This window comes from Phalangium opilio, unplaced genomic scaffold, assembly GCF_054372755.1.
Source record: "Phalangium opilio isolate 3A_F unplaced genomic scaffold, DU_Popi_V2 ptg000009l_1, whole genome shotgun sequence".
In the NCBI taxonomy this organism is placed as follows: domain Eukaryota; kingdom Metazoa; phylum Arthropoda; class Arachnida; order Opiliones; family Phalangiidae; genus Phalangium; species Phalangium opilio.
This window is the reverse complement of record NW_028324146.1, coordinates 8,074,713-8,084,324: the sequence shown is the minus strand read 5'-3', so window position 1 is coordinate 8,084,324 and position 9,612 is coordinate 8,074,713. Positions and strand designations below refer to the sequence as shown.

Here is a 9,612-nt window from a genome sequence, read left to right as displayed (position 1 = left end):
TTAATGATTCCAAAAAAAGAATTTCTACCCTTCATTCGACTTGTAATAAACCTTACAAGAAAATTTGCGTCTACCGAAGGTTTCGAGATCAACAGAGAAAATATGATAAAGGTATAATCATAATTTATTATAAGTACTAGAATATTGCTTTTTTTGTTTCTGTTGTTGTTCTAAATGTTATTTTAATTATTTTTAGGTTTGCAAAGAAGAAATAAATAAACATTTAAACACCTTTTGGATCTTGTTTTGTAGGGGTTTACCCTCAGATTGTCCCCCAACAAACCCAGGTGTGAAAGATTTTTTCCAAATTTGGTTAAGAAAATTAGTAAATTCAAGGATTCAAGAATTCCTTGAGGGATTTAAAGATAAAATTGCCAGAAAAAGTTCAAGCCTTGGTAAAGGCGGGAAAAATTTGAGGGATAAACTGTATGCTGCGGTTACGAGAAATAAAAAATTAACTAAAAAGGTTAAAAACCTTTCAAAACCTGGTAAGAAAAAGAACCTGATTGAAGATGATTATGAAGATCTTGAAATTCAGGACGATATTCTACCAACTCTAACCATAAAAAGAAATTCTAATTCAGTTAAAAACCTCTCCAAACTTGGCATTAAAGTTATCGAAGATCTAGAAGCTCAGGAGGATGAAATGCCAGTTCCGTCTAGAAAAAGAAAACAATCCACTGGCGTTTCTACCTCTGCTGCCTCTAAGAAAACTAAAGCTGCACAAGAATTGATAGAATCAAAAAATTACTCTAATGAAGATCATCATAAATGGAAACAACCTCTACCTCCTAAAACTGTGCTACCAACTACAACTGTTATACCGGAAGTTGCAACATTTAATACTCCAAGCAAGCTTTCAACACAGTTAAAATATACGCAGGAATTACATTGTTTGGGTAAGAGATCAAACGTGAGGGCAAGTGGTAGAGTACGTCAAAAGAAGCTCTTTGAAGTTACAACTGATACCAAGACAATGTCAAGTGAAGTAGAAACAAGTTTAATGGATAAATCCATTGAGAAATCTAAAAACATTGTTAGTCGTAAAAATGAAACTGTGATAAATAAAAAAATAGTTAATCCTAAAAATAAAAATGTGATAACTAAAAAAATTGTTAATCCTAAAAATAAAAATGTGATTCCCAAAAACATTGCTAGTTCTGAAAATGAAACTGTGATTCCCAAAAACATTGCTAGTCCTGAAAATGAAACTGTGATTCCCAAAAACATTGCTAGTCCTGAAAATGAAACTGTGATTCCCAAAAACATTGCTAGTCCTGAAAATGAAACTGTGCTCCCTAAAAAACTAGTCAATCCAGAAAACGGAACTGTTATTCCTAAAAAAATAGTCAATCCTGAAAATGGAACTATTATTCCTAAAAAAATAGACAATCCTGAAAATGAAACTGTTATTCCTAAAAAAATTGACAATCCTGCGAGTAAAACTGTGATATCCAAAGTCTCAGCCTTTATACCTGATGAACAAGTATTACTCGAAAACACCAATCCAATTTGCAAAGCTCATAAAGGCAAACCTCTTATAACCACAAGGAAAAGCGCTAGAGTGCGCCAAAGAAAGATTTTCAAAGAGTTTGAATATAGTTGAGTGTTAATTTTGTTTGTTTTTGAAATAAAAACCATTTGTTCCTTTAAATTTGAAAATTGTTTATTTTGTAAAAGCATGAGCTAATCGTATGTTTGCTTCCAGTCACTGGTTGTAAAGTCTTAAACTTAAAAATAGAAAATTTAATTTAAAAAGTAACATTTTGGATGTACAGATGAGTGTCCCTTATGTCCCTGTTACTAGCATTATGACCGTGAATATTCCCTTTGCATAACACTGCTTTTAAGCCAGCTTCGTAGGAAATGCCCGAAGTTTTGCTCCCTGCTGCGTATTTAACTTGGGAGAAAAAGCTTTCAATGGAACTTCCATTTACTCGTGGTGGAGAGATGAAATACTCAGGATACTGTAATAAGAAATCTTCAGATAAGTCGATCATTCCGTATACACAGATTCTTAGTAAATCCCAGGTCTGCCAACTTAAGAATTCTGTTTGAAGTGGGGAGGTCAAGTTTATATCTGGGTTTTCCAACACCTCGTTAACCCAATCCGTGAAATATGCAAATCCCAATTTAATTGAGTCGATACAACTAAGATCTTCCACAGTTATCATCTCTTTTGCCAATAAACCTTTTTCAAATAATTGATTGCACGCTCTTAAATAATCGTATGTTAATTTTGCGCTTTTCCTCTCTTCTTCTTTACCAATTCTCCCTATTGCAAAGTCGTACAATTCTGATAAAACCGGTTCTTGTTGCATGATCTTGCTGGGGGTGACGTTCAAACGGGTCCACGAATCTCTAATAATGTAGCTGGTAAGGAGTTTTGGGACAAACCTAGTTTCCTTCCTCTCAAATCTAGCTTCTTCTCTACGCTTTAGAGCTTGAATATCACGCCAACCAAAATCTATACCGCCTCTGGAGAACTGTTTAGGTCCATTGGGTTTGGACGAGATAAGGGCTTGGACCATACTTTTAAGCTGGTGTGAAGGGCATATAATCCAATGAATTAGTTTTCCTGCGGCAAAAGGATTCTGAAAATTGGGATGGAACCTTAGATTTCCTGTGTCAGTCGGTATTGGACCCTTTAGTCCAAGCGTTCCTTTGATCAAAGCCAAATTCTCACTAGCACCATCACACACTAGCCCTAAAGTACAAAATCCATAAGCATGAAACACCTCCAAAGTTTTAAAAAGAGCATCAGCAACAAAGTGTTGTTGAAACGATGATGAAGAGGTGAAATAAGGTCCAATGAGATGGTAGTCTGATGTAAGATCCCTCCAGATAAATTGCAAGATATATTGTGTAGCAGAGGGAGCTTTGGAGTGCTTGGGTTCAAAAATGTCATTTAAGTCATTGAAAGATTCTCTTGGCATGGCAAAACCTTTGAATTCGTTTGATTTAGAATTCCAAATCACTTTATCTATCACTTTAACTTCGTCAAAAATCGTTACTCCTATGCCTTGTGGTTTTCTATCGCCTTTTTTCTCCTTTTCCATCTGAAAGGCCCGGTACTTTTCTCCCTCTTCAGCTAAATATTCTTGGTTTATCCCGGGTTTTAATGAAAACTTCTTTGATTTCCTTTTTAAAGTCGCTTCACTTGGTAGATTTAGTATCTTGAAGCTTCTCATAGCCTTAAAAGCTGCTGGACTTCGGCAGTAAATAGCCAAGGCAATCCTGAGAGTAATTGCGCTCCAACGGTTTGTCCTCTTACCAGTTTTACATCTTTCTTGGTCGTTTCTAAACTCTTCTTTGTCATTTTTTTCTTTCATTTTGGAGTCCTTCTCCCACGCTTTCTTAAGCAACTCCTTCCTTCTTCTCAAAAGTTTAGGATCATTCAAAATCGTATTAAGTTCGTCAGTGCAGTTATTATTAATGAAGTCGGTGATAGCTTCCATTTCATCGGATTGATCTCTGTCAAGCTCAACTTCCCTAGATTTCAGTTTAGCTTCCACTTTCGCTAATTTTCGGTTTAATATTGTTTTTGCTTTCCTAAGTCTTGTTAGGCGTAGCTTCTTACTTGAGGGGGTTAAGTTTCCAACACTGAAGTTACTAGTGATGCTTTGACGCTTGTATTTTCTTGTGGGGGTTTCCGCCAAGTATCTTTTCTTAGCTTTTGTTAAGCAGTTTGTTGCATATTTACAGTTTAAACATTGCTTTATCTTAAGGGTTGTTGGTTTCGTGACTGCGTAGTAAACATCACATTTTTTGGATTGATATCTGACAGTTGGATAATCATATCGTACCATTGTAGAATGCGTTTCTCCATTTTCAATTAATTTTAAATTAATGCCAGAGCAAAATACATTTAGACTTGATGGTAATAGATAGTTAAGTTGCTCTTTAAATTTTTCAGTGTCTAGTTCACCTTCAGCATTCATGATATTACGCGTTTCAGCTTTTTTAAAGAGAATTGATAATAAGCAGTCTCCGCTCTTTCCTATTGTTAAAGTAATTGGATCCATTTTTGCACCCAGAATTCCTATTGACTGAAGCGGTGTGAGTATTAAAAATTCTTCTCCCAAGTAATCTGTCTTGGTCTAAGATAATAAAATAAATTTTAAAACACTAATTAAGATAAGTTTATATATAAATATATACTTACATGAAACTGAAGTTACGTGTAGTAAGCTTCATCTTCTGTCAAAACTCTGTATGCATTTTTTAAAATAAGACTATTGCCTACATACACCGGTGGAGCTTTGCAATCAGCTTGTGTTGTTTTATTTTCTGTTTTCAGTTTCTTTTCCACTGGGATAATAATTGCAGTATGATTCTCTTTTGAACAACATTGGGTTCCCGATGATTTAAATTTTTTACTAACTGGCACCGATGCCTGTGACGATTCTTTAGAAACGGTTAATAGGCAACACTGTGTTGAAACTGACGTTGTTTTCTTATTTTCAGTAGATAGTTCACTTGATTTAGGTTTTACAGAAACAAACGAATTTATAACTGGAATATTTTGCATACTAAGTGTCCAATCATATTGTGTCGCCCTATCCATGGTCTTTTTACTCTAATTTTCTTCACCGCTAACGAGATATCTGGGGTATCTAGCCGTTTTTTCCGCAATATTGATACCAAAGACATAATAAAATTTAAAAAATATCCCTAAAATTAATTTAAAATTAGTCCTTTAAGTTCGTTAACGAAGAAATTATCTCTGACACGCGCTTAACCTAGCCTAACATTTCTATAAGCAGACGATAAATATTATGTTCTCGATATATTAATTTCAAAGCCCTAAGAGAGGGCGCCGTCTACTAACACTTTCACCCGCCTCCCCTCTTCTCGACTATTCGGAAGAAAATGCTGGATACATTAGGCCAGTGTGGCTGAGTAACTTATAGGGAGCTAGTATATGATTCACTCATGAAGTAGTATATATTCGGCCAGATCTTTGCTCGATATGGATTCCCTTAAATGGTATTATAATGAAGATTATGATTAAAAATTAAAGATAAGATCAACGGTTTTCTCCATTAAATTTATTAACTGAGAATTAATTGTTCTTAATCCGAATATCTAATTAACTGTTTCGAAGTTCGGCTTACTTTAAAAGTAAATAATCCCTCATTTCTTGGCTGAATTATTCTATAATTGCGTTCCCGGGATATCTAAGCTAGGGTTTACGTTTCGTAAACCCGCGATGATGCTCGGTTTCGGTTGAATGGGAATTTCGAATTTTGCGTTGGAGTTTCGGTGCAATTGGAAGGAACCATTGTCCAAGCAACGAAGATAGAATATCCCATAAATAGAAAGGATTAGATACTAGTCAAGTATCAAATGTTTTTTGTTTCCAAAAAGCCATGATTTGAATATCTAAAACTCTGGCTTCTGATAACCCTGTTGAAAGTTGGGGGTGAATGTCTTTTATTTTTGAAAAGAACTTTTCTTGAGACCGTTTTTTATTTTTCTAACTTTTTTTCGGTTCGGGTTCCCTTTAATAATCATTTTGAAAACTTTCGGTTTCAGGATTAAGGAATATAAGATCGATGTACTCTTTTGTTCCGCTACAAAGAACCGGGCGTCCTTCAACACACCACGTCGCTCCATCCCTACTCGCCTCTACCCTCAAGCTATCCGGGATTTTAATAGAGTTTTCATGAAAACGACAATTATAAACTTTAAAGGTACAATGAAATGTTTTCCCATAAGTGGGCGTTGACTCACAATCGTTATTTGGAATCTATCTGGAATGAATTGTTCCTTTTTAGAAACTAGGTTCACAATGTTTTCAAATCAATTGTTTTATTATATAAAAACGTCTTGGTTTGGACCAAGGCCGAAAAAACAAACGATATGTGTGAGGTTTATCAATTGACTGAAGTACCAGATATTGAAATTTTGTTCTAGTTCTTTTTATCCACTCAACCCTTAATCAATATTTAATTCAATCAACTGATTTTACTGTTAATCGATCTAGTCGCTCTAAATTAATTGAAAAAATTACATATCTACGCTTTTTCAAGAACAATTACATTTTTGAAAACATTTTATCATGAAATTAATTGTTCTTTAAAAAGCGTAGATATGTAATTTTTTCAATTAATTTAGAGGGACTAGATCGATTAACAGTAAAATCAGTTGATTGAATTAAATATTGATTAAGGATTGAGTGGATAAAAAGAACTAGAACAAAATTGCAATATCTGAAACTTCAGTCAATTGATAAACCTCACACATATCGTTTGTTTTTTCGGCCTTTGTCCAAACCAAGACGTTTTTATATAATTTCTGTCACTTCAGTCTTAATGTAATTAAATTTTGAATAAATATATTTGCTTTACCGTCATACATTTGCCCTCTAAAATATAATGGTGCATTCAAACACCATATATGCTGTTTTTTCCAGTGCCATAAAAGACATCATTTAGGGTGTACTTTAACCCCATTTCTATGATCAATTCACGCCATTTACTAATATTATTTGCAAGTATTAAGAAAATATTAAGCATTTATGCACCATTTACAGTGGCTTTTAACATCTTTTTTAGACAATCTATTGAACTTCTAATATTACTTAGTTAAATGGTTTTAAAAGTAGGGAAAAAGTACGCTACCTATGTCACCTTATTAAACCAAGTGAAGTGAAATAATTGTTAAATATATATTATAACCACTACACCACAGACACGTGGTAAGTCTAAGTTTTCCAAGAGATCTAACTAATTATTATGTCCAATCAAGATGGTTAAAACATGTATCTACCTGGGCTCGAACCTGGGATTTCCGCGTGTGAAGCGGACGTGATAACCACTACACCATAGATACGTGGTAGCACTGAGTTTTCCAAGAGATCTAGCTAATTCTTATGTCCAATCACGATGGTCAATACATGTATCTATCAGGGCTCGAACCTGGGACCTTCCGCGTGTGAAGCGCACGTGATAACCACCACACTACAGATACGATGTGACACTGAGTTTTCCAAGAGAGCTAGCTAATTATTATGTCCAATCACGATGGTCAAAGCCGTACTTCTGTAATTAAGTAAAATTAACGTACTTAGACTTAATTGTTTTGATCAAGCTGGCCGATACCACACCCTGAATACTTAATTGTTAATTTAAGATAATTCCGAAAAGTATCTTCGCTGTAGTTTTTAAGTTATCGGTGGGGAAAAATCACGAAAAACCCATGTTAATCTCCATAGGAAATTAGCAAAAGCGGGTGAATATTACTTTAACGTTACAAAACGGTATCAAGTCATATCTACAAGGGCCTACCGGCCCTGTAGAATTGCGCTAACTTATAAAGCTTTAAATCATATTACTGCTTTTAATAAATAGAAATGTAACTTCTTATTTAAATCAAAAGTATATAGTTTCTATCCGAATTTATATAAATTATTTTTTCCAGAAGGCTGACATTTTCCTGGGGCGTAGTAGTAGGAAAGCACTGAGAAAAACTTTTTCAATCTTCGGCCATCTTGATAGAAACATTCTTCTTGGTATAACCTAGACGCTTTTCAATCGATTTCGCTCATATTTAGTACACTGGTTCCTATACGCTATAGACGGGTTTTCAGACTTTTGGTATTCAATTTTCCGCCATCTTTTAAAATGGCGAACAGAAATATGAGAAACCATCTTTATGGACTTCACTTAAATTTATTTTACTATTCGCTAGCGAAAACTACGTAGACGCCACCTATCCACACTGCGTGGAACTAAATAGTGTTGATCAGAATAAATCAGTTGTCCCCATTTCGGCATTGCCGGCTCTCCGCGTTATTAATGCACTGAAACAATGGAATCTCAAATAGCTATGTCATCATTAAAGGGAGTGTGAAAAAGAAAATCAAGATAATTTTCATCGATTCTGCTAATTATAAGATCAATCTGCCTAGTGAAATACATCCGTATGGTTTAAAATCATGTATAATTTTAAATAAGTACCTCCGACCGATCCCGTAAGTCCCTGCCATCTTTTTAACAAAATTCTTGTGGCACGCTCCATCTCTTGAGCCACGATTGTCACAAATTTTATCAAACCTCTCGATAAATTTCTTTCGAAACAGAGCGTACTTGGTTGGAGGTACTTATTTTAAATCTATATCTATATAAACATGAGTTAATAATATGTCAGCTCCCTATAAGTTACTCAGGCAATACATTTTTATACTCCAGCGTTTTCTCCCGCGCCGCCGGCTTCCCAATTATATGCGACGCTCTGTGGCCGCCAAGCGAACGAAAATCTTATTTACTCTTCTTTCCGGTTTTTCCCTGGAAGCGCGTGTAGTGGAAGCTAGCCAATGATATCGGAGCTATTTAAGCAGCCGAATATTTCGCTCAGTAGCCTCGGTTAAGAAAACAGTTAAGAGATCAGTGGAATGGATTTAGCTGTTGTATAATTTTCTGGATTCAAGTCACATTAACAACTCTTATCTTTAGCATTCTTTATCAATATCGGCAAATTGCATTGAGTTCCTGCACTTTTTTGTCTCAGTACTGACACAAACGCCTTGATTTAATTTAAATTGTTAAAACATAAACATTCAAGACTAAAACACTCCCTTGGTGAAAAAGCAGCCGACGACTCGAGGTCGAGGAGCCGTACGAGCTGGATTTTTTTCCGACAAGAGAGAGCGCAACATTCGGATTTTCTTCCCGCGCGGGCGAAATGAGAAGAAATCGCTGGATACATTACGCCTATGGAGCCTGAGTAACTTATAGGGAGCTATTAACTCATGATATAAATCAAAGTCCTGACTGATTGACTGACAGACTAAACCGCTTGCCCTAGAAGGCTGAAAATTTGCAGGAACGTTACTCATAAGTAGTAGGCGCGTACTAAGAAGGATTTTTCTAATACGAAGCCATCTTAATAAATGGCGCCCAGAAATGTAAAAATCTTCTCTATGCAACCAAGTCCGCGCTTTTCAAACGATTTCGCAAATATTTTGTACACTGTTTCCCTTAACCTATAGACGGGCTGAATGGTCTTTTGGGTTCGATTTGTTGCCATCTTTCTAAATGGCGGCAAAAAACTTAAAAACCCTTCTTTATGGATAATGTCCGCATGAAAAGAAATAAAAAAATGTCCCTTCGGGCAACGCCGAGTGCCTTCGATCCTAAGGTGCTACAACATTATCAGTCGTCAGTAAAATCTACCCATTCTTTATATCATTTTGATGGAAGTTCTTATTACACGTGAGCGACGCCGCTGATAACAGCTAGTTATCCATAAAATTTGAAACGAATTTTAATTTTAAAATCATTCTGTGTTACATCTTGGATGTTTCACTATGTAGTTTCGTCTTATAATTAGTAGAAGAATCGATTAAAAATCACTTGATTTTCCATTTGACCCTTTTTTTTAAATTATTATTAATTACTATGTATAGTTTTATTTCTTATTTTTTTTTCATAATTGTGAATCTCACCATGTTTGAAATTCTAAAATACATTAGAGAAAGCCAGGAGCGTTAAATGAAGGGGAAAGAATCATAAGAATGTTCAGGGAGAACCAGAAAGGATCTCTAAAATTATATTTTTGGCTAACGAAAAAGACGACGTAATTTTAATTAATGTGTGAAATGATAAC

The 9,612-nt window shown here is 35.1% G+C and overlaps 1 non-coding gene across 1 annotated transcript; it reads right to left on the bottom strand.

Moving 5' to 3' along the window:
- Nucleotides 1–6,765: 6,765 nt before the first annotated feature.
- Nucleotides 6,766–6,837, bottom strand: TRNAV-CAC (transfer RNA valine (anticodon CAC)). Its single transcript has one exon. It is a non-coding gene; the product is annotated as a tRNA-Val (tRNA).
- Between the last annotated feature and the right edge of the window lie 2,775 nt (nucleotides 6,838–9,612).